The sequence below is a fragment of the Triturus cristatus genome, chromosome 7 (genome assembly GCF_964204655.1).
Source record: "Triturus cristatus chromosome 7, aTriCri1.1, whole genome shotgun sequence".
Lineage (NCBI taxonomy): Eukaryota > Metazoa > Chordata > Amphibia > Caudata > Salamandridae > Triturus > Triturus cristatus.
In genome coordinates, this window is record NC_140590.1 from 1,623,564,759 (window position 1) to 1,623,589,707 (window position 24,949).

Genomic DNA, 24,949 nt, shown 5'->3' on the forward strand with positions numbered 1-24,949 from the left:
AGTATTAGTGTTTTACATTGCCCATATATGATATGTAATCATAATAACATTTCTTTAAAATATTAGTAACCTTGTAACACAAACCTGCCGCAATGATACCCTGGTTCCGGGTTCCTCAAGGTGGGTGGAAAAGGACCGCCTTGCGGGACCATGGCGGACGGACTTTCCGTCCGCTGCGGAACCATTGTGATTCTCACCGCCATCCTAATTTGGCGGTGGGTTAATCTCATTCTGGCGGCGAGAGGATTGCCACCTCCGGCCCGGCGGTGGCAGTCCTCCCGCCATCATATTGAGCCCCTCTGTTCTGTTTTCAAAGTTTCCAAGAAATGATAACGCTTAGGGCAGAGTTCTTCAATCTGTGGGGCGGCCCCCCCCAGGGGGGCGCGACACCATCTCAGGGGGGGCGCGCACTTCACACTAAGATCTTCCCTTTGTTGGTCTTTTACTATCCTGCGTCGCAAGTCTTCACCCATTTCAAATGGGAATCTTTTATTGTAGAGCTCCGGTAACAGAGGGTTGGAGTGGGGAGGGAGGGGAAATAGATAAGGCATGACCTGCCCATGTAAAGAGCTGAGTTAACTGTCCCAGGAGGGGGTTAATTCTTAGAGCTAAAATGCTTCAGTTGCAGTGGGGGGCAGGGAGTCTCCTGCTAAAAAGGAAAGCAAAGGAACAGACAGTCCTGTTCCTTCATGTTCAATTTCATAGCAGAGGAGACTGGTTGCCTCCAGTCCCACTGCAGTTGAAATGTCTGTCTGTTCCTTGCTTTCAGTTTAGCAGAGGAGACATACTGCCTCCCTCTGCAGCTGAAGCATTTCAACTCTACAAGTTTAACCCCCTCCTGGGAGGGTTAGCTCTTAGCAAAAGGAGACAAAGTTTCTTTTAAATTAACACAGGCAGGCGTGCAACGCCCACAGGGCTTCGAGTTGCCAAAAGAAAAATGCCAGCCAGCCATGTGTTGTTTAAACAGCCTGCAAATTGATTATCTTGACACTAACTATGTTTATAAAGAAGTATGTATACATTTGTAATGTGACTTTTCTGTCTTGGTTCCATTTTATTATCAGTCATGGATCATTCAGGCAGCCCTAGAACACAATTAAAAGTGCTGTATTAATATTTGCTGTTCAAGGTAAGCACACACAAGTGCTGACAATACAGCTTTAGGTGAATGTTTATTTTTATTTTTGTACTGCCTTGGACATCAAAATAATGAGCTGGCAAACCTAATCATAAAACTGGAAGTTTGTTGTAAGATCAGCACATTTATTTCCTCCACCCTGATCCCTGGTTAATGTCATAATAGCAATAGTTTAACATATCTGGTACCGTATGCCGCCGTCAATAATCTGCTGAGTTACTTCAAGTGTCTGGGAATGCACCTTGCATTCAGACAACTCGTTCCTCATTCTCGCCCTTCACTTTCATACTCACCCTGCACTCACAGTGATCACAATGCCCTCACACTGATCCCCATGCACTCACACCATTCACCAGCTTACTCTGTACTCACAGTGATCACTCTACACTCACAGTGCACTTGCGCTGTTCACCCTGCAGTCACACAAGCACACTACTACCCTGTACTCATGTGACACTTCACTCACCTGTCCCCCTTACTGCTCAATCTGCAATCTCACTCAAATAAGACCATCACTAACCATGCATTCATTCGTCCCACTCTGAACTTACATCAGCACCCAAATTCATATGGTCACCTCACTCTTCCTGCAGTCACTCCTCTTACCCTACTCTCACACTGTTGCATGGCTCACCCTGCACTCACATGGGTACTCCTGCCACCCACACAGCGCACACGTTTAATGTGCCTGCTACAAAGAACGTATACCATGCAGATCAAAGAACTGAGTGTGGCGAAACAATGAGTAGTGCTATAAAAAATGAAATGTTTGCCAGAAAGGTTCTATAGAGGGATGAGTTGCATTGTTGGTGAGTGCTAGTGAGGAAATTCATGGAGGAGGAGGAAATGGGAGAGGGGGTGCCAAAACAGACCGTTCCACTGTGTGCGACCTGTGCTAGGGCCAGCACTGGTTGGGAGTGTTCGCCTCCCGCCCGAAGTTTGGGTCTAGTTGCGCCCCTGTACACAAGTATGGGCATGTCGTGCCCCATCAAGGGTTTCTTCCAAAATTACAAAAGGACACATTTACATGCACTGCAATATAGCATTTCAGGGGGCCACTTGATAGAGGCAGCTATGTTTTTGCCCTGATGGCCTGGAATAATTCCTAAACAGATTCTTGTAAATACTGTTTTGTTTCATTTCTTTTTAATGTGATTGATGTGAGAGAGTCTATTACTATTTGCAGAGAAATGTTTTTGTTTTATGCAACAACCTTAAAAAAGTTTATTTTAGATCAAAACGGGTCCTCACATATGAGAAATTGGAGGATATCACAGATATTATTAGTTGTAAAATTAGTGGGCTGTTGCTTTGTTACAACAGTGAAAACACACTTCACTATCTCTGAATATTAGATGTAAACACTTTAAGAATGTCGACCATAGTTCCTGTGCACTGTTAGTAGCCTGGCTAAAGAGGGTATTGCAGAGCTGAAAGTGAATCATTTAATCTCAAAGCAGTTTTGAACAGGGGCCCCCAAAATAGTATTGGCCCAGGGCACCCAAAATCCTTAACATGTCCCTGCCACCACAAAGTATGTCAGACAACATTGCTCTGAAGTAAAATAGGCAACATAATACATTTATTATCAGTTCTATTTTTTTCAAACATAAGTCCGATGTGTCCTAAACCCCCACTGCTTCAGGCAACAACTTATTGTTCCACTAAGGAATTCTCAATGAGGTGTTCGTTCAGCGCCCCCTCTGTGGACTTTCACCTTTGCCTTCGGATCCATGACTGGTTGGTGGGCAATTATCCCATTATAATGCTGCCTAAAACGTTTGTTAATGGTTTCTAGAGAAGAATTGTTTCTCGTGTACCAACTCTGAGCTAGGGAATGCCCGAAAAATCTGATAACACTGTCTCCCTTACAGTCACTGTTTTGGCTGAAAATGTCTGCAACATATTCAGCTTTCAGAGAAATTACTATCAAAACTCTCTTGCCTTTCAGTTCGTCCTATTTATGTGAGATTTGGTTCTCAGCACTTGCGGTATTAAAGACTAAGTACTGTTCAAGACTGGATGTGGAGGAAAACCTGAGGATGGTAGTAACAAAAATCCATCCACAGATTGACAGTCTATGTGGCTAAAAACCGGCACAGCCGTCACATTTATGTTGGTGGTGTTATTATTAATCTATGTCATGTGTAAAACAAAGCATCCTAGTAAAAACAATTTGCACACATTTTATCTTGGATAATGGTGTTTTGAGCTGTGTAATAAGCCTCTGTCATTTCACCACAGCCACTCACAAACCTGCAGTTTACTAAACACTCAAATTGTGTTGAACATTATTTGCCGAATATGCCCCGTGATATGCGCGTGGCGGTCGATTATGTAGTGTAGCAGATTCCAGAAATTTATGTCAGGTGGTGGGGGGGCCCAACATCTAAAAAAATTCAGATGGGGGTCTCAACCTAAAAAAGGTTTGAAGACCTCTGGCTTAGGGTGAGATCTTCCATTTGATTTATTAAATGAACTGTGTGATCCCTCTATGGCATTGTTTGTCTTTGCAACTCCCTCTAAGCAGATTGAGTCACAGTTCCACCAGTCAATGGGAAACCTTGGCTTCCTCCTGTGATCCGACCTGCTTAGATGGTCAATCTAAGTGTCCTCAAAGTAATTTAGGGGTGGGGCCAAAGTTTCCTCATTTTGTGTCAAATATTCAGATTCTGTAGTTGATGTGTAGATCTCATCCACACACTCAGGAGATACAAGGCACAAAGCAGTTAGTTAGTTTTTTAACTCATACTGTAGTTAACTGCTTGACATGTAATCCTCAACTGAGGATGTTTTTGGAATTTTTTGCCAACATTCCGGGGAAAGTTGCAAAAAACACCCTTGAATTTGGGTTTCAGGGTAAATTTTAGTAATAGTATTAGTCATTTGAAGTAAATTATGATTTTCCTAGTAATTTTATTCACAGATTTGGTTTTTATTACTGATACAAATTCAGTTTATTTTGAGGATTGCTTGTCAGAGAGTAAGCTGAACACCAATGGGACAGTTGTGTTGTTAATGTTAGCATGAATAGTGTAGATTTGGGTGAATGGTTGGGGTGTTGATTTAAAAGTCCCATCCATCATCCAAATTTCACTATTCTCAAGGGTTACTAGTTATGGGTTGTGCTGAATATTAGTAATCTTTTAAAAGGTTTTTATTTGTCATGCAGAAGTTCATTAGTAAAAGAGACTATTAGTTCTATCAGTGGCGGCTGGTATTAACAGGCGAAGGGGGCGTTGCTCTCCCAGCTTCGGGGAGGAGAGAAAAGGGAGAAAAGAAACACCATGGAGCAGCTTTAAGTGTTCACTGCTGGTGCTCCACTTCTCGCCTGAGAAACAATTTAATGTTGTTTTTTTGTGCGGTTGGACGAGAGTCCTCCTACGCATATGCTGAGCTGGGCGAGGAATTCCTCGCCCTTGAGGCACAAGCGAGGAGAGTGACATCAGCCTAATGGGAGTGGCTGCACAAAGCAGCTGTGAATAGGCTTCAAATGGGGCGCCTCTGACGTGGCCAAGGGCGTGGTCAGCAGAGCGTCATTCACATTAAGGGGAAGGTGTGGGGCTGGCCGACAGCAACATAGTGCAGTGGGTAGCAACGATTACAGCACTCCTTTCGCCTCCTCACTGTTAGGCTTTTTAATTGGCTAATGTAAGCTGGGGCATGGGGACGTGGGTTATGATTGAGTTGGCTGTTCCTATTTCCTGGATTATCAAGTACGTGTTGGCTCTTTATGGTGCACAACAGACACCATCAAGCTGCTCCCGAGCTAAAGTGACACTATAGGCACCAGTTGGAAAAAGAAAGGCACCTGCAGCCACAGTTAAAACAAGTGCACAGCAGGTTTGTTTTTTCCAGTTATCAAGAACTGAATTGAGGGTGGGGTCTGCAATTAAATGTAACATACATGCTGAGTCTTCCTGCGTGCCATATTTATCGGGACACAGCCTGTCTCTGAAGAAGAACTGAAGAAGACACCTTGGGAATTGCCTTTAAAACCGACGTGTTTAAAGTTTTCACCAATTGTTTTGTAAAGAATTGAGATAGTAGTAGCACTGGCTAATGAATTAGGATTGGTCATATGAATGAATTCAGCCTACTTCGTTCACACAGAGTGCACTTCCCACCCGTGGAAAATAGCTCACTTAGCTACTAGTGTAAAATCAATCTCTCATTTCATTACTATTCACTCACTGAATGCGCACACAAACGTTCATGCAAACACGCTGTGACCCACTTACTAAAATATACGCATTGGTTCCCACGTAGTCACAGATGCTTACATTTGTGCAACAGTACCGTGCACACACTTATGTGCACACACTTAGATACACACACTGGGATGCACACAAGTTTCTGTTCATAGGTACATGCACTTTGTGCACATAGGCTTGCACACAAAGGAGTTTCCTCTACACATATATAAACACAAAACCCTCACTTTTTTGCAAACACTTGCACACCCACTCTCGGCAACGCACACATAGTAAAACATGTATAGTGCTGAATATTGCACCAATATAAACCATTTTTAAAAATGTTCTTAGGGGAGCCTCCCCCAAACCTCCCTCAGAACAACTTGGCTTGCTCACTTTGATTCCTTGTATGCCAAAAATTATTAATTGGGGTTGCGCCCTACCAGATTTAAATTCTACCAGCTGCCTCTGCTCAAAACTGAGCCACATGGTTCATTGAAGGTGGATGCTAGCATTTTTATATGCTGAACGTTTTCTCTCACTTCAGTCTCCATTGCCGAGGCAGAGTGGTTATGCTCCTTGGTACTTTCCACAGTGTCACCAAGACTCTGCCTTTGCAATGGAATGAAAAATACTGCACACACCTCCAATGACCCCTAGGCTCAGTTAACCTCTCCTTACAATAAAGATAGCCACCATATTTGAGCAACCTATTTCCTCTCCGGGGCTGCACATAGTTTGCCCGGTTTCTGCTTGCCATGGTTTAGTAATGTGTTGAAATATAAAAAAAAGAAAAGTTTTGCGACTGCTATGGTCTAAAACTGTGCTTCATTTTGTTTGAGTACAATGTACCTGCTAAGTAAAATGGTTTTGCATGATTATTGAGACACTGTTGAGATGGTGAAAAAAACGTTATTATTCCTGCGAAAAATGAGAGAAGTAAAATTATAATTTTTTGTAGCCTGAAGGATAAAATCATTAGATTTGGTTTTTCATTGCTTTTGAGAGAATACTTACCTGATGAGTTTTTTCCCTTTTCTAATCTGGTCTTTTAAGGTCTGGTGAAGTTTCTTTAGCCTGTCCGTGTGGCTGCATCTATGTTTTGATGATTTTCTGTTTTACTGTATAGGAAAAGAAATTGGTGAAATTAATGCATTTTTGTGCTAGTATTGTATTCTTTGCATTTTATATAGTTTATACATTAACACACCTGTGTATTGCAGAATTTGTATGCAAAGTTGGAAGCTGAAATTCCACTAGTTGTGCTGAATTGGATTTTACAATTTCTTTTCTGTTTTTGAAGTCTGTGGGAAAAAAAATGAGGTTAGTATTTGTTTGGTACAGTTACATTAGTAATTTTGCCCCCCAGTCACTGTCCAGCACCTTCCCTGGGGTAAGCACACAGCGGTGGTGGGATAATAAATTTGCACCGTTATTGTCCAGCACCTTCCCTGAGATAAGTACCCAGCAGAGTTAGAATAGTAATTTTGCACCCCAGCCACTGTCCAGCACCTGCCCTGAGGTAAGTACCCAGCCAAGTTAGAATAGTAATTTTGCACCAAGTCTATGTCCAGCACCTTTCCTGAAGTAAGTACCCAGCTATGTTGGAATAGTAATTTTACACAAAGTCACTGTTCAGCACCTTCCCTGAGGTAAGTACCCAGTGACTTTAGGATAGTAATTTTGCACCCCAGCCACTGGCCAACACCTGCCCTGAGGTAAGTACCCAGTGATGTCAGAATAGTAATTTTGCCCCCCGTATCTGTTCAGCACCTGCCCTGAGGTAAATATCCAGCGGAGTTAGAATAGCAGTTTTGCACCATGTACCTGTGCAGCACTTTCCCTGAGGTAAGTACCCAGCGGTGTTGGAATAGTAATTTTACCCCAGTCACTGTCCAGCACCTACACTGAGGTAAATTCCCGGCAGAGTTAGAATACTAATTTTGCCCTACAGCAAGATTAAATCTGAGTATGCTACACTTTTTTAAAATAAGAAAATACCATTTTCATAATTATCTTCAACATAAGGTTTGTTTGTTTACCTTCTGGTGGTGTGCAATTAGTAACTGAACATGAAAAGTCCACTGTAGTGAATTTTTTCAAAGTCTGGAAAATTTCAGAAACGGTCTGAATAATTATTTGTTTGTGATAATATTAGTATTGTTGGAGAACGATATTAGTCAAGTTTATACTTGCTTGTCTAGCTGGATGGCATTGTTTGTAACTGGCTGTGGCTCTCCGTTCCCTCCTCTCAATGGTGTGTGTGGTCTCAATAGAAGTCAGTGTACCACGGAGCACAAAATGGTGGACGGCTGAATTTATATGTTTTCTAGGGTATTCGATAATTGCTCGAGTTTTGCTCTATGTTGAAATTGTTTTTTTAATACTTATTTGATGTAGAAAATGTATACCAAAATATTACTGTGCTGCCTTGTTTTTCTCACTGGTGCGTTGTTTATTATTAATTTTTTTTTTACTTTAAAGCTACATTTCAAAAATAAAAACGCATTTATTCACATTTGAGCTCTGGCAACATATTTTTTAAAATATTTATTTAATGTATAAAATGTGTACCAAAATGTTAATGTGCTGCCTTGTTTTTCGTAGTGTTACATCGTTTATTAGTATTTTTTTTTAATGTAACATTAATTATTTTGATATATTATTAAATTGCATTGTAAAGGTATGCGTGGTAATGGTACTTATAATGAACCTCTATGTATGTGCGTTGTAGTGTCATACATTGTAAAGACGTGTATGATACTGGTAGATGCGGTGTACAGACTGCGTTGTAAAGGCATGAATGGAAATGGCATGCGTTGTTCTGTCATACAACCCTACTATACTTACACCTACTCTACGGGAATGTTTTTTCTTTCTTTTTAACATTGCTTGATTCCGGGAAACGATGAAGTAGAAAGAGAAAGAGAGTGGAGATAAAAGGAGAGAGAAAAAGCAAGCAGAAAAGAGATCTGGTGAGGCCAAGTCAAAGAGGGAGAATGTGGGGCTGTTAAATGGAAAATGTGAGAAAATGAGCAAGGGAACAAACTTGAAAAAGTGTGTTTGAGAGAGGAAATAGAAGTACGTGTGTGCGAGTGTGAGGAAAAAGGCAGAAAATTGGAACCCTTAGGGCATTACTAGTGATCGATGGCACACCTTTTGGAAACTTTTTTGGGCTCGGCTCATGCTTAGGCTCTTAATTCCAAGCCAGACCTCTGGTTCGGCTCTTGCTTTGCTCTCCCCATAAATGCTCTGGCTTGCCCACCTCTAGTACCCAGAGGCATTGCTTTTAACAACTCAGGGTATCTTGTGGAGGAGTGGAGTCCAAGCGATAAACGATAATGTGCCCAAGAGCACACATGGCTACAGGAAATAAGACTAAGGCATTGATCGAGAAAGTGCCAACACAGCTCACCCCTTCAGGCTTGCCTCTATCAGTAGGCAATGCTGGTGCAAAATCAACTTAGCCGGGGCTAGGTGTGCACTAGAGTGTTTTGTCTAATAAAGTAGGCGTGTGCAGCAAAACTTAAACATAAATACAAGGTGCATTCTTCTGGTTAAGAAGAAATGCCAAACTGAAACCACTGTAGCCTTTAAACAACAATAAACAGTTCTAATTTGTAAGGACGAGCCAGCTGTGATATGCTACTTTATAAACTTTTTGCTACCAGCCATATATAGCTAGTAGGAACCATTTGTAACTGGTCAACTGGTATTACCACCAGGGTCAATCCATGGCTCCTCACTACCTTCCCGCAATAGTTGCACTCTGGGTGCAAACTGAGCATTGGTAATGAACATGGCTGCCCTCAAATCCTTTTCCTATGTGATAGAACTGTTATAAGCTTCCTGATTGGATGTCTCCGTTGGTAAAGTTTGAAACTTGTCAGGGCTGACTTGGTCTCTCATCCTTTTGAGGTCTAAAAAAGTGCCTAAATGGTTGGGCAATAACGTATACTGTATAAGCACCAGCATTTGGTTTGTTTGACTTAAAGAAATGGTAGAAATTACTAACTTCTTTTGGTCTCTTTACCTACACAGAAACTGTCGAGACGGCTCCTGGCAGGCTGAGCAGTGCTTAAATTGGGCCGGAGCTTTCCGGTGCTGAGCACAGGCACTTAATTGGTTTCCAGTGCTCGGCACCGGCAGCTAATTGTCAAGACCACACTTAGGGCAGTCTGCCACAAGGTGGCGCTGCTCATGTAATTTAGAGATTAGCAGTATAACACTGTTTAGGAAAACAATATACATAAAAAAATTACTAATACCTGCCTCCCCAGCCATTCCTTTAGCTTTGGGGACCTGGAATAATCTGAACTGTCGCATTCACATGCGAGAGAGATGGTCAGTAGTTGTTTTGGCAGAGATGGCAGGGGCGATGGGTGGTGCAAGCTGCAGTGGCCTCCTGGTCAGAGCCCTGGCACTTCATATTTTAGAAATTAAGCACTGAGGCTGAGGCCTTTGAAGATTCAGAAGAGAACGAGAACCGTCAGTCAGATGGCAAATGTGCCAGACTCCTCCTTTCACCCATTGAGTTGGGCAGTAATAAACTATGGAGATTTCCTGACAGGAGAGTATTACTGAAGGTCCAGGCAGGCTGGATTGAGTGAGAGGCACACATAGGAATTCCTCTGTCCTGTCCTTGCTGTCTGGTGTGGTTCCCATCAGCCCCTGTGTGGGATTTCCAACTCTCACTCCTTGCTTTAATGAACCTAAGATATAATCTCTTTTTTGCACAGGAAACGAATCTGTCTACACTTGAAAAGTGTGAGTCCATAATGCACACCCTACATCGTGAACACCCTTCCCTGCTTGGTGTCAGCGTCGCCCCACAGGGAAAATAAAATGACAAATCACAATGTTATTATAATTTTATTTTTCCCGTACTGACCCAGTTTTGTTTTGTTTTTGGTGTGGGGTGGGACTGGCTGTCAGGCAGCAGGGGGCAGAATGGTGGGCACTTTCTAAGTTCACATGATGGCTTTGCCAGCCATCTTGGGCCATCCAAACAGTCATGCGCACTTAGCATGTTCTCAACCTGGCTGTATTGCATAGTCGTGTGGGGAACATTCACAGGCTGGTGACAGCAGTGTCATGATTGGCTAGGGGAGTCTGGGAGCCTGTGTGCTTCCTGCTTCCGTGCGTCGTCGACAGAAGAAGAATGGAGGAGAGGCGCGTCCGGCAGGTAAGTGAAATTTTCTTTTTTTTAACTCCTCCACTCCCGCCTAACCACTACTGCCTCATGGCAGCTGCCACTATGTCTGTTGCTGTTCAAGAGGTTTTTCTAACATTACCATTACTCTGCCCCCCACATCCTCCTCCTGGACTGTCATTGTAGTGCAAGGTATTTGTACTTAAAAAGGGCTGTTCTGTTCTTCGTTGGAGGAAGTGGAGGCATGGGGAGCAGAGGTTATATTCAGGGCCACTGGAATCATGTGGCTGGGGAGCACCAAATTATGCGGCAGTGTTAACTAAATTATGCAGCAAGAAAAGACAAAATATGCAGCATCATGCGGCACATTTTTTGATAGCATTACTTCATTATTTTGTAATTTTTACAAACGGTAATGCTGTCTGGGCAAAGATTTCACTTCATTATTACCAGTTTGACAATGAAATATGGAAATAAGCAACTGAAAGACGGACAGTTAATCTTTGCGATGGGCCCTCCACTGCGTGTGAACATATGTCGCAAAGTTTTTAGTAATTTATGATCCGTTTGAGCTAGAAACATTTTTTTTAAATAAAATCCGCAGATTATGCAGCAGATGATGGATTATGTGGAAAATGCATCAGAGGCATAATTAAGCATAAAAAAATCAGCGGCAGCAGAATGGCATGATTCTAGTGGCCCTGGTTATAGTCAACAAATTACACATTTAAGATGCATCCCAGGTTGGATAGCTGCTGTTTTGGGGTAGCTAGCTGCCCTCAACTCTGCAAATCCAACCCATTACACCTCAATAAAGGGAACTGCTGTTTTACTGGCTAGTAGTTTGGTCATTTCAAAAGAAAACTATAGGCAACCCATCAACTTCAAACGTGAACTTTAGAACATATCCGGGCCTTTCAAATGCATGCTATGGGCTATCCTACAGGTATGTGTTTTTCTATCCTGAGACATACTCACAATGCTAATTATCTGAAATGATGTGCATTAATTTAGTGAAAGTGATATCAGGCACAGCAACACAGAACTTAAAAGCAAATGGATTCTGTGTTTCAGGGCAGTGGCACCTATTGGCATCAACATACATGAAGAACTGTGTAAATTCCTGGGAGATGTGAACTGTACATTATATTGTGCTACCTATTACTGTGTCAATTACTAGCGCCATCATTTGCCTAAAATCAGCCACACATATCACAGTGGCATCCTTCCCTCATCCATCATCAAAACCCTCTCCTGCAATGCCTTATAATCCAATCACAACATAGTCAGATCCTGCCCCTGCTGTGCATCACACCCTCATCTCTGAGAACCAATCAGATACTCCCAGACCTCAAGAACACTCACCTCGACCTTCCTGACTCTCTGATTGCTGCCCTGCCACCCACCTCCACTTCTAGTGTAAACGTCTTCAGACTGCTATAGCCATCCACCTCTGTGATCGAAGAGCACATGCATGGTCAACAGCTGCCTGAGGCGTACCAGACTGGGTTCTGCCTCTGCCGCAGCACTGATGCAGGAGAGGAGCAGGAAGCTGACAAGACCCTAAAGCTGTGCTTAATTTGTAAAAAATTAAGTACCAGGGCCGTTTGGAAAGCCACTGCAACATGCACCACCCATACTCCGCCAGTGCTACCAATGACAGTACCAACATAGCACCTAACCATCAAACCTATAGAAGTGGAAGAGGTGTGGGGCAGCAGCCAGGGTGCCTGACTCTGGACTACGGGGTTCACGGTTCGATCCCCGGTGCCGGCGGCATGTTAGCCCAGCACCATGTGACTCTGGGCAAGCTTGCTTAATCTTTCCGACGGCCCCCAGCACCGGGACACCACTTCTGAGGTAGCTGTGCGCTTTACAAATACTGGTATTTCATTTCATAAGTGAGACAATTCAGACTATTTCAGGCCACACAAAGCTAAAATAATGGCATCAGAGGCTTTCAATGTATATTGACTTAATAGACACTTTTGTTGTGCTTATCGCAAACTAAAAAGACAGTGCCACCATGTGGTGAACTGTCACTAGAGCTGGTGTTGACAATTAAGTGCCAGATCTGAGCACCGGAAACCACCGGCACAAATTAAACACAAAGGTTACAAGCCATGGAGAGTCCTGCCTGCTCATGCTGCCTGCAGCCTTTATCACCAGAGACCACCCTACCTTTCTTGTGACTCATTCTGCCCGGTCATCTCCAGCACTCTTCTGGACTGGTACCCCTCCCTTCCAGTGGCGTAGCTAGCTCTATGGGTGCCCGTGACGGTCTCTGCGTCTGCCGCCCCATGATGACTGCACCAAAGAGCCGGAGGGGGGGGGGGGGGAGTTACTGTTGCCACCCCGAGACTGCAGGCGATAGTGGTGAGGGAACGGCCACCCCGCTAAACTCGTGCAGCCCAGGGCGGACCGCACCCTCCCACGCCCCAAGCTACGCCACTGCTCCCTTCTCTTGAGCAGGTTCCAGTTCTTTCAGATAGATTTCTCCGGATGGCCACACCTCTCTTTTACCTACGGTGCCACACTCCCTGATGGTCAACATGTTTGTGGGATGCATGGATGTCCTACTCGCCCAGCAAGACATCTTCTCCCACCAATAAGCACCTAGTGCCTCAGACATTCTGGGCTTCATAAACATACTCCTCTACAGCCTCTAGCCAGTCACCACTCTGCCCAACTCAGGGCCTGATCCATGCTATGTAAATACCTCCATAAAGTAAAATCAAATAAGTAAAATAAAACCAAACAAAACAAAATTTAAATGTTTCCCATCCCTCCTGAATTAGAACACGTAGCGCCTCATGACTTATGCACTGTACCTTGTGATGAAGATAATCCTACTGCAATAGAAATGTATATCCAAAGGGCGTTTCTGCTTTTTGAAGCTAGTCGTGCGCTCTGTCAGGTACCTAATAAAAAATTAACCCCAAATTAATGCAAAATGAATAGAATAGCAAGAATTAGCAAAGTCAATAGGTCTGGCCTCGGCAAGCATGTAATGTTTTATTTTTATTTATTTTCAAACACATGCAATATTTAATAAAAAAACAAAAAACTGGCGGACATATACAAAATATATGTTGTTGTGCCTCAGCAGCCCAGGACCACTCCTGGTACTGAAGTGCATTCCTTTTCCTGTGGCGGTGCACTTGTGATAAACCGAAACACTGTCACTCACTTTGCAAGACAGTGGCCTATATTATTGAAACTGTCCAAGGCAGGTGGTCGGGGAGGGCGCAATGGGCGTGTATGCCTCCTTTTTGAACTTGCCCCGCGAGCACTTTTGTTTACGATTGAGGGAAACCGAGGCTTTCAATTCTTAGCCCACTCTGTAAAACAGATTGTGGTGACGCTAAATGTGCGTATTTGGACCTCAAGGAGCGTTTCCTTTTTTGGACCGATGCATGGTGAAATGCAGATGAGGGAATCTACATCTTTGCAGCCATGCCAGGGGTTCCTCGTGCAGGCGTGTGCAGTCATCCACTACATCCATCCACAAAGGGCTCTGTGCCTCCCTTTGACATGTGTGCCGGTTGTTACTTGCACAGTGAGAAGCGGACCCACTGCTGGTGCCGGCTGGTGTGTCTTGCCCTAATACGCTGCTCCTGGTGCAGATGTGTGTTTGTGTGTGCACTGGGAACAAAGGCCCAGATTTACGAAGACTTTACACAACGCAGCTGCTTCGTCAAATGGAGAGAGCAGGAATGCACCATATCTACTAAGATATTGCACATTCCTGCTCTCCCTCTGAGCTGGTGGACTTGTGGCTGTCAAGCGCCAAAGCAGGCACCCTTGCGTCATGGTGCAAGGCCGCCTGCATTACCTTTAGTATTATTTTTTTTGCAGTAAGAGACACTTTCCTGCACAAAAATAATTCCCAGAGGCATTTCCTCTTTCTACGCAGAGTGCAGCACACGTGGAAAGAGAAAATGGCAACGAGAAATAAACATATTTCTCCTCCTTATGCCTCACTTTGCAAGGCGTAGCATTTGAACACATTCACAGGTTTACTACCCTTAGTAAATCTTGGAATACACCAAAAACCATGGGTGGATGCATGGCAACACCCCACTCCCCCTGTAGAATGCCTTCCCCCATGCCGAGTAACGCAAGGCAGCAACGTGACCTGCCTTACATAAGAATAGCACTCGTTACAACGCATGCACTTACAACGCATGCCATTAACGTAAGTCGTTACAACGACTTGCTGTAGGGGGGGACGCTGGAGTTTGAAATAGTATTTACCATTCCGACTCCAGTCTGTGCAACAGTAGGGAAGGTGTTTGATTGAAAATCCAACAAATCCAGCAGCTTCTGCCCCCTACAGCAAATCGTTGTAACGGCTTGTGTTGTAATGGCATGCAATGTAACAACGCATCGTTGTAACAACTTGCCTTGTAATGGCATGCATTGTAAACGATGCGGTGTAAATGTTTTTTACCCTTGCAGCTTTACTATGTCACGCGGAGTCAGGCAAGGTGGTTCTGTGTGGCATAGTAAATCTTACTCAATGGCTCTAGATGCCTTTGGTCGCCTTGTGTGACACAAGGGCAATGGAAGCCCTTGATATCTCTGGTCCAAGGCATTTGGTGTGCTATGACGCACTGTTCCAGTCTCCATGGAGGGCACAGACTTCAGTCTCCCGCACCCTTTACCACCCCAGGTTCGTGGCTATCAATAAGCAGGTCCTCGATCCTTAGTGCACCACGGAACCCGATTTATGTCTGTATTTTACATTAATACTAAAGCACGGGCTAATAATATTGAGGCTACAAATATATTCAATGTTAAGGAAACGATTTCGGAAAAAGTCCACTAGATGTCGCTATTGCCTAAGTAATAGTGTGATGCCGCACTAGCACTGAAGTTTTCAATGTCTACTTTCGAGTGTTTAAATAAATCGGTATAAATGGACATTACACTGGACTGTAATGTTAGGCAGTTGTTAGCACGTCATTAGTTCCACTTTGACGTTGAATTGAATCTAAAGAAATATAGGCGCATTAAAACGAATTGAATCGACAGCAACGCTTAAATCTTTAGTTTAAGGTTGGGGTTGGTCCGAGTGTACTGTGTATCCGGATACTTATTGTAACATTAACAGGTCATTCATTGGCCACGTCTTTTGTTTTAATACGGTAAAATATTACGGCGGGAAGTTCGGGTGGCTCCAGTTTTGGGTCTTTTTTCCATTGTATCTTTGGATGTGACCTGACACAGATAAGTACTTCATTCTAAAAGAAAAATAGGCGGATTTACTAACATCTGACGCAGTGCAATGTGTAGTGGTCAGCATTCTTGTGTTTCTGGCTCCCGGCCGGAAACACACCCACACGTCATCCGCGGGCCAGGCGTGGCCTGCGGGGTAAATAAATGGGAAGCGCCCGCTCGGGGGCGGTACTTCCGACACTGAGGCTGAGTGTGCTGCGGGAATTATTTCTCTCAGTGTCCGGGGCTTTGCCACATAACGCGCCTCACCCCGCGAATATACAGGTGTCACCACACTGGCGACGAGGAGGGCCGTGACCCTCGCCTTCACCGTCCGCCCCGTTCTGCTTGCCGTGACCGAGCGCTACGGCCCGCGCTAAAATCCGCGACCCGGCGAGTCGCCTGAAGCTGCGCTCGTGCGCTCCAACAGCCACGTGGGTGAGTGAGACCCCGCGGCGCTGCAAATTAGCGTCCGTCAGCAAGAGCCTTGCGCTGCTACGTACTTATCAGTCCTCACGCGCGCACGCGCGGAGAGCGGAGGCCACACCCAGCAAAGACAACCTGCAGATGCCAAGCAGGAGCAGCATGCGTCACATTACACCACGGGGCAGGGGCATTGAGCCAGGATCCCTCTCCAAAGTGAGCACTACACCGCTTCTGTGGAATACAGCGCCACCCCCAAGGCCTGTCGAGCACTGCAGGAGGACAGTCTGGTCACCACCAGCGCAGCACAATAGCCCGCAGAGACCAAGAGCTTGGGAACTGTGCCTCGCCTGCCCAGGAAGACGATGGGGGACAATGACCCAGCTGCGGCACTGGCCCATTTTCTGTTCCAGCATGCGGCCTTAGGGGTGCTACCGCCCTTTAGTGAGCTAGAAGACCCAGCGACGGCATCCCCTAGATAGAAGATCTGGATCGAACGCCTTAACAATTACTTCGTCATGGCCAGGGAGACTGACGAGGCGGTGAAAAGATCACTACTCCTCCACTACACCAGGGGCGAAATCTTCAAACTATTCAAGCACCTATCGAACCCAGGGGTGGCAACAGATTATGGCGCAGCAGTCACCGCACTAGACGCTCATTTCGACCCCCAACTTAACCCTGACTTTGAACGTTTCAAACTACGTCAGGCCCGCCAGAGGGAAGGAGAGTCAATGGATGCGTTGTATACCTGTTTGCGCGAACTCGCCAGCACGTGTACGGAAGATGATCAGCCGAAGGAGATCAGAGCGCAGCTCATTCAAGGTTGTAGAGACAAGACACTACGTGGCCTCATCCTACGCCAACCGAAGATCACGCTGGAGGACATCCTCATACTGGTGAGGTCCCACGAACTGTCAGCAGCCAGGGCAAACGAAATGGACCAGGACCTCACCAAGCCCCAAGGGCGGCAAGAGACAATTAAAACAGAGCGGGCAGATGCCCTCAGAACGAGGCCTCGCACTGACACAACCCGAAAAGCAAAGCCCAACACATCCAGACCACGATGCGGGTATTGCGGCCACGAACCACATGCCGCGAAAGACTGTCCCGTGCAGGGGAAGACCTGTACCAACTGTGGGATCCCTAACCACTTTGCCACCGTGTGTTGGAGAAGGAATCAAGGCCGTGACAACAAATGCCAAAGACCACCGTCGCGGGCTATACGACAACTATCTGTGACAGCGGCTGCGCCATCAGAGGAGACACCGAGAACCAGCCACAAGTATCAAGGGCCGATCGACTCATCATCGGAGGAACATGAAGGTGAAACATACTTAATATCCTTTGCGAAAGAACTCAAGCAGCGTCGAAGGCCACTGCCTACTTGCATGATCCAGATCGCAGGCACGGAAGTAAAGGCAGTCATTGACACCGGAGCGTCGGTAAACGTAATGGGCCTCCAAAAGTATCGACGCCTCTGGCCATGCCCACCAGTCACCGCGTCACGGACCAGGATATACGTGTACGGGGCCGACACCCCCCTACCGCTGAAAGGAAAAATATCAGTCCCAATCAAGGCAGATGATCAAGAAGTCACTGCGACTATCCATGTAATCGACAGGGAAGCGGATACCCTACTGAGCAGCCACACGGCAGAAGACCTGGGTCTAGTCTCATTTGCCAGACATGTCCAGACCCACCAGGTAGAGGAGCTGCTCGACCAGTTCCCCGAACTCTTCCACGGTCTTGGCTGCATCATATGTGACCCTGTCAAGTTACATATCGACAAGACAGTTACCCCAGTAGCCTTACGACACAGAAGAGTGCCGTTCCACCTAAGGCCACTAGTGGAGAAAGAAGTGGAGATCCTGGAAGAGCAAGGAGTGAGCGAAAAGGTCTCCGGACCGGTGCCCTGGGTGTCCCCGATGGTCATCGCGAAAAAGCCAAAGCAGCCAGGGGCAATATGCCTCTGCATCGACATGAGGCTACCCAACAAAGCCATCAAGAGGGAGCGCCATATCACGCCAATGATGGACAATATCATTGCGGACGTCAACGGGTCGAGGTGGTTCTCTAAAATTGACCTAAATGCAGGATACCACCAACTGCCATCGTCCAAAGAAAGCCGGTACGTCACCACCTTCAGCACCCACCTGGGACTACGAAGGTATAAACGATTACATTTCGGAATATCCTCGGCGGCAAAGGTATTCCAGAACACGATACAAGAGATGCTGTCAGGCCTACCAGGGATATTAAACGTCAGCGACGATATCCTGATCCACTAAGCAACCACGACTGATCACCACAAGCATCTCCGTAGCACAATGAAGTGCCTGAGTGAAAATAGGGCGACGCTCCACACAGAAAAGTGCCAAATCTTCGAACCGTCCCTCGAGTTCTTCGGGTACGTGTTCAACCGAGAAGGTATCCAGGTAGATTCGAGGAAGTCGCATGCCATCAAGAACGCCCCCGCTCCAACAACACCTACTGAAGTAAGGAGATTCCTAGGGATAGATACATACTGGGGGAGGTTCATCCCATACCTGGCAACCCACGCTGAACCGCTCAGAGATCTCACCCGGACAGACACCAAGTGGAAATGGAGCGAGAAAGAAGAAGCGTTCCAAGGGATAAAGGACGCACTCCTGGAAGAAGCCACGCTTTCATACTTCAGCCCAGCTAAACGGACCGAATTGCTTGTCGACGCTAGCCCGGTGGGACTAGGAGCAGTGTTGGCTCAGGAACAAGAACCGGGCAGATGGGCAGCGCTGTCGTTCGCCAGCAGGTCACTCACCACCACCGAAACAAAGTACGCTCCGATTGAGGGGGAGGCGCTCGCCATAAAGTGGGCCTGTAACCACTTCCATCTATACCTGACCGGACAGCCTTTCTCTGTAGTCACCGACCATCAGCCCCTCGTTCCCCTCTTCAAAGGGTCGGCTCCCCATCCGCCTCCCTGAATCGAACAATGGGCGGTGCAGCTACAGTCCTACGAAATGGAGGTTGTGTACCGGCCAGGGGCAAAGAATCCCACGGACTTCCTATCCAGACACCCAGTACCGCAAGAAATACATGAAGACAGGGAAGACGCCGAACAGTATATCCACATGGTGTCTGTAGCAGCGTGCCCTCAAGCCATGACCCTCGACGACATTAAAGAAGCAGCCACGGCTGACCCAGTGTACAACCGAACTCTCCGAGCCGTCCAGGAAGCGTCGTGGACAGACTACCTGCGACACGTGAACGCCTGGAGCCCCGGAAGACAGAGAAGGTCTGACAAAAATATGGCGCATAAGGAACGAACTCAGCGCCACAGGAGACGGGATACTGTTAAGAGGATCAAGGTTAGTCATACCTCAAGCGCTGAAGCACCGAGCAACCCAACTAGCTCATGGAAGCCATCAAGGAGCACCAAAAATGAAGGCTCGAATGAGGGAAAAGGTCTGGTTCCCGGAGCTGGAACAGATGGTTGAAGACCTCGTCCGTCGCTGCCCACCCTGCAGGCTGACTAGCGTCCCGGAGAGACCGACCACGGTGATCACCGAAGAAGCATGCACTACCCCGTGGTCCAAGGTGAGCATGGATTTTGGGAGTGTCCCCGGAGGGAAGCACACGCTAGTGATCATTGACGCATTCTCGAAGTATCCCCTCGTGGAGCAAGTGACAACAACTGCTTTTGCCCATGTGAGTCCCGTTCTGGAGAAAGTGTTTGCCATGTTCGGTTTCCCACACAAAATCTGAAGTGACAATGGGCTGCCTTTTCAAGGTTCGGAGTTCGCAGCTTTTCTGAGGCAGCGAGGAATACGCCACCGCCGAGTCACACCTCAATGGCCACAGGCAAACAGTGACATCAAAAAGTTCATTCGAACGTTGAACAAAATGTTCCGTATTGCCGTACCGTACCGTATTGCCCTGAGAAACGACTTTGTGAATTCCTAAGGGAGTATAGGAGCACCCCACACTGCACCACACAGCAAAGCCCCTGGTCTTTAATGCTGCAAGGCCCAAGGATAGACCTGATCCCTACCTGCCTAGGATGGATATCCTCACCTCTGGAGGCTCAAGAGGCACAAGACTGACGGGAATGACAGAACATGTGAGACAGTGCTCGATGCTGTGCCACACCAAGGGCACTCCGGCCGGGCACAACCGTCATCCTCAGAGATCGCCGGCCAGGGGGGAAATTCAGGACGAACTATGAACCTGGCACCTGGACGGTGGTTGCCAGCAACGGAACCATGGTAACTGCGAGGAAAGGAGGCGAAGAGGTTTCCAGAAACATCTCCTGGTTCAAGGAAATCCCCATGGAATCATCGAGTGAATCAGTCGGAGGTCAACCAGATATCCCAGCAAGCCCGGCTCGAGGGGCCCCAGACGGAGAATCAGTGAGTGGAGGCAACACAGCGGAGCCGGAAACCAACACCTCGCCGCGCCCCTGTCTGTCTCCAAGCTGAATGCCATCCGAAGGCACGCATCAAAGAAGCCATCCTCAGAGGGACAACCTGCGGCCCAATTGTCGCCCGAGCCAGTGGCTCTGAGACTTTGCATGCTGATGTTGCAGAGGTTGACACCGTCAGGCAGTGTGCAGGTACCCCAAACTGTAAGCGTGTTTCCAGGACTGTTTAAGTTTTGTTTTCAAGGACTGAGTTGGAAAGGGATGTAGTGGTCAGCGTTCTTGTGTTTCTGGCTCCCGGCCGGAAACACACCCACACGTCATCCGCGGGCCAGGCGTGGCCTGCAGGGTAAATAAATGGGAAGCGCCCGCTCGGGGCGGTACTTCCGACACTGAGGCTGAGTGTGCTGCTTGGATTATTTCTCTCAGTGTCCGGGCCTTTGCCACATAACGGACCTCACCCCGCGAATATACAGGTGTCACCACACAATGCAGCAAGACAACCATGAGATGGTGCACGCCGGCTCTCTCTCGGCGCTGATGCACTAGTGGTTGTAGGCAGCAATGCAGGCACCCTTGTGTCCTGGTGCAAGGGTGACAGGGATTATTTTATGCAGAAAGGGACATGAAGAAGGTGTACCTTCCTGGATTGGTGTGACTGGGGATGAGTGACTGAAAAGTTTCAGCGCTCTGTCCATCATCTCCTTGTGTTAGATTTGTTTGCCCTAAGTTGGCAGGGTATGCCCAGACATGGGTCCCTTGCTCACTTTGCCACTGGATTCAAGCTAGCCTGGCTGAGGAAAGGTGTTACCCAGAAACCTGTTCCGGGATGCTTGTTTCCAGTTCAGGGAAGACCTGGCTTGGCAGTTCGGGCTGGACTGTACCCATGAGGCACAGGGTCAAGACTGATTTGCATATAGCTGGGTCTGAACTGAGGTGGTGAAGTGAGCTAAAGAATGATGATGGATTCAACCCAGATCTGTGATTGGGGGTGGGTGTCTGAAAAGTTTTAATGCATCACACACAGAAAGAGAAAAAAACAAGGTCAAATAAACATTTCTCCTCGTTAAGAATCCCTGGGAGAGCGTAACATTTTGAGTTGGCCAGGGCAGGACTGGCTGTAGTAGGCACTGGGTGTTTCCCCGGTTGGCCGCCAGGGTGGGGGCCGGTTTTAGATCCTGGAGGGGGTGGCATTTTTGTTACGGGCCGATTTTGCAGCTGCAATATTGGCCCCCTGCAACAAAAGCGACAAAGCAGCACAGAGCTTTCCAAAACCCCCTCCACCACCCCGGGGCCGGCCGAGATCTTTGCCAGAGGCGGTTTCAGTTCACAGTCCGGCCCTGATTTTGACAGATTCTCAGGTTTACTATTGTTAGCGAATCTGCTTGCGCTGCCTTATGTTAATCCAGATTTACTATGCCATGCAGAGCCATGTAACGTGGTTCTGCGTGAGACAGTAAATCTCACTTAAGGGCTTGTGTTGCCTTTTTGTCATTTTGCGGGATGCAAGGGCAATACAAGCCCATAGTAAATCTGAGTGTAAGTTCTAGAGCCTAAACTTTTGTTCAGACGCCCACAGCTGACACTATTGAAGGTCAAGGATCCAAAACATTGTAGCGCGACTGGTGTGTAACCTTCCTTCCTGCTCCTAGGCTGAACCTCTACCGAAAGCCTTCCATTGGCTACCTATTAATAAAAGGATTATTTTTAAAATCTGCTGCCTTGCGAATAAGTCATTAACTGGACACAGACCTAGTTGCCTAAGTCACAAATGGAGCTATTACTGTCCAATCAGGGACCAGCACTCTAAGGACAAAGCCCTGCATATCGTTCCTCGTGTTCAATTGACTAGATGCGGGGACAGGTCTTTCTCTTACCTGGCCCGTATTATTGGAATGCTTTGCCCTACCATATCCGCATCTGTCTTGATTACATCAAATTCAGGAAACTTCTTAAAACTGTATTATTTTAAAACTCTGGGCTAGGTTTTGCCTGTGTCTATCGTAACTGCAACTGATGGCACACCTCCTTCTGTGGCTCAATTGAAATTGTTATCAATTCTTCAAACCAAACATCGTAAATCATTGTCTTGAGCCGCAACATCCACTGTATATACTTGTTCACATCCGCACCGTGCGCCGTTTTCGCTGATTATACAATTGTCACTTGCGTCGCCACTTGTTGTGTCACGTACACAATTGAGCAACAAGTCCAATTCGGGTTGTCCACGCATTTTTTGCTTACAGTGCTGTTACAACTGTACCTTTTTAATTTTTATCGTAATTATATGATGCCATGTGCACATTTCAAAATCATTTCAGAGTCTCCCGTTTTCTTTTCGCGTAATGTACTATACATACATGTCTAATTGTCTTTTTTGGGGATACCAGTTAAGATACTTTTGTCTTTACACTGTGTCTATCGTCAGCGCAGAGATACCTCTTTGGAGGTGAATCTGTAGTAAGCTATATTAACATAACATAACAATACCAGGACTGCGTAGTCTTGATTTCACCTCATACCATTTTTCATCCACCACCATCCACTCCTGTCACCTTTATATCACCCTTTCTGGTTCATTTTCATCCCCCCTTCCTCCCTGTTTTTCAGTCTTTCTCTTCTTCCTTCTATCTCCCCTGTGTTTTTCACTTTCTTGCTCTGGATCAAAGTCTGAGGAGAGAAAATATGTGCTGGCCCCCAAAAACAAGTGCAGATGGGTCCCACCTGCAACCACAGGCTCACGTTAACCACTGGATGCAGAACAGGAGCACATTAAATAAAGATTTTTTGTTTTTTTTACTTTTTCCTTGACTTTCATGTGTTTAAGGCCCCCGCTCTCCCCCCTTGGGTGCATAGGGAGGTGTGCAGGTGTTTCAAGATGCACCGTTACTCTCATGGCAGCTATGGCCCCACATGGCAGATGAGTTTTCACTTTGCTTATGCCTATTCTGTGACCCTTGAAGGACTAGGACATAACACTTATGTTCATTATAGTGATTTCACTTTCAGTAATTATCCAATTTTGTGTAATGATCTAGAAACGGCCTTGTGGCCTAGAAGCCCTTTTGGATGACGGGTCGTAGGTTTCTGGTCATAGAGCAAGCTGATGCTCAGCCGTGGGAGGAACAGTAGGTTTGGCAGGGTGGGAGCCTCGCTGATTTGCAGCAGAGAACGTGCTTCACTGAACTCAAAATGCCCTCTCTAAGCTGTCATCAAAAGCTCACAGCTTACCGGCTGGTGCTATGTGCACCCGAGGTCAGAGGGAGCAGGGTTGTGCCAAGCCTGTTACCAGCCAAAGTTGTAGAGTACAGGGGAACCCGTCCACAGGGAGAAACAAGCATTTGCAATGCAATAGGTCTTGCATTTGCGAGAGTGTAAGCTAATGGCATTGTAAATGACAATGCCTTTATTTATCTGTTTTGATAATTAACACATAAATAACAAGTATTGGCATAGCCAATAGGTCTCGCTTTTGGGACCTTATAAGTATTTAGTTATGCAGTAGAATATCCTTGGTTCAACAACACCAACTGTTGCATGGCTAAACACTTAAGTTCCCAAATGCGAGACCTATTGGCTATTCCTATGCTTGTTCCAAATGGCGGAAAAACAGAAAACAAGTTTTTGAATCTGAACCATAAACTAGAATATTCACTGCCAGGTGAAAATAATTCAGGTTACAGTTAGGGATCTGTACAGAAATGTAAAATGTTCCTAGTTGTAGTTGTACACATACTTTGGATTTTTTGTGAGTGCTAAATAAAATAACAACAAACAATCGTTAGGCTCATAACTTGACTTATTAAGCAATTATTTTTTGTAAATCAGACCCTGTATGTTTCAAAGAAAAAGAGTGTTTCTTCGAAGTTAGTGCTAGTGCTTACTTGCTGTTGCCATTGTCCCGCAAACCACTTGGCCCGACTGTTAGAGCGGACCCGTGTAGCGGTTGCCGTTCTAGTCTTTATTCTTGCACTCCCCTTCCGCCTACAAATTACCGGATGCTGCGACCACGCATAGGTACTTTGATTTGGGCACAGCGCTGACTACGAGCGTTGTCTGCCTGCTGCTGGTTTTAAAAAATTGAATGTTTTACTGCTTTACTAAAAACGATGTTTGCTGCTAAAATTGAATTAATTCGTTTTTAAGTGTTTTAAAATACATTCTGCTGCTAACATTGACGAAACTGAACGCTAGTGCTTACTTGCTGTTGCCATTGTCCCGCAAACCACGTGGCCCGACTGTTAGAGCAGACCCGTGTAGCGGTTGCCGTTCTAGTCTTTCTTCTTGCACTCCCCTTCCACCTACAAATTACCGGATGCTGCGTCCGCGCAGCGGGCGCGCCAAAGGCAAGCCCGTCTGCACCCGTCGGGGCCAAGAGCGCGACCAGTGCCAGAATCCCTGCTCAAATTTCTAGGCTGGCA

The 24,949-nt window shown here is 46.3% G+C and overlaps 1 long non-coding RNA gene across 1 annotated transcript in view; it reads right to left on the reverse strand.

The window, feature by feature from the left end:
- Positions 1-6,359: 6,359 nt before the first annotated feature.
- The window catches only part of LOC146812557 (uncharacterized), a 141,289-nt gene continuing 122,699 nt past the window's right edge, over positions 6,360-24,949 (reverse strand). Inside the window, exons 3-5 of the long non-coding RNA XR_014965952.1 lie at positions 13,318-13,407; positions 6,545-6,638; positions 6,360-6,455 (exon numbers count right to left, since the gene is read on the reverse strand). This is a non-coding gene — a long non-coding RNA (uncharacterized LOC146812557). The remainder of the gene's footprint in view (positions 6,456-6,544; positions 6,639-13,317; positions 13,408-24,949) is intronic.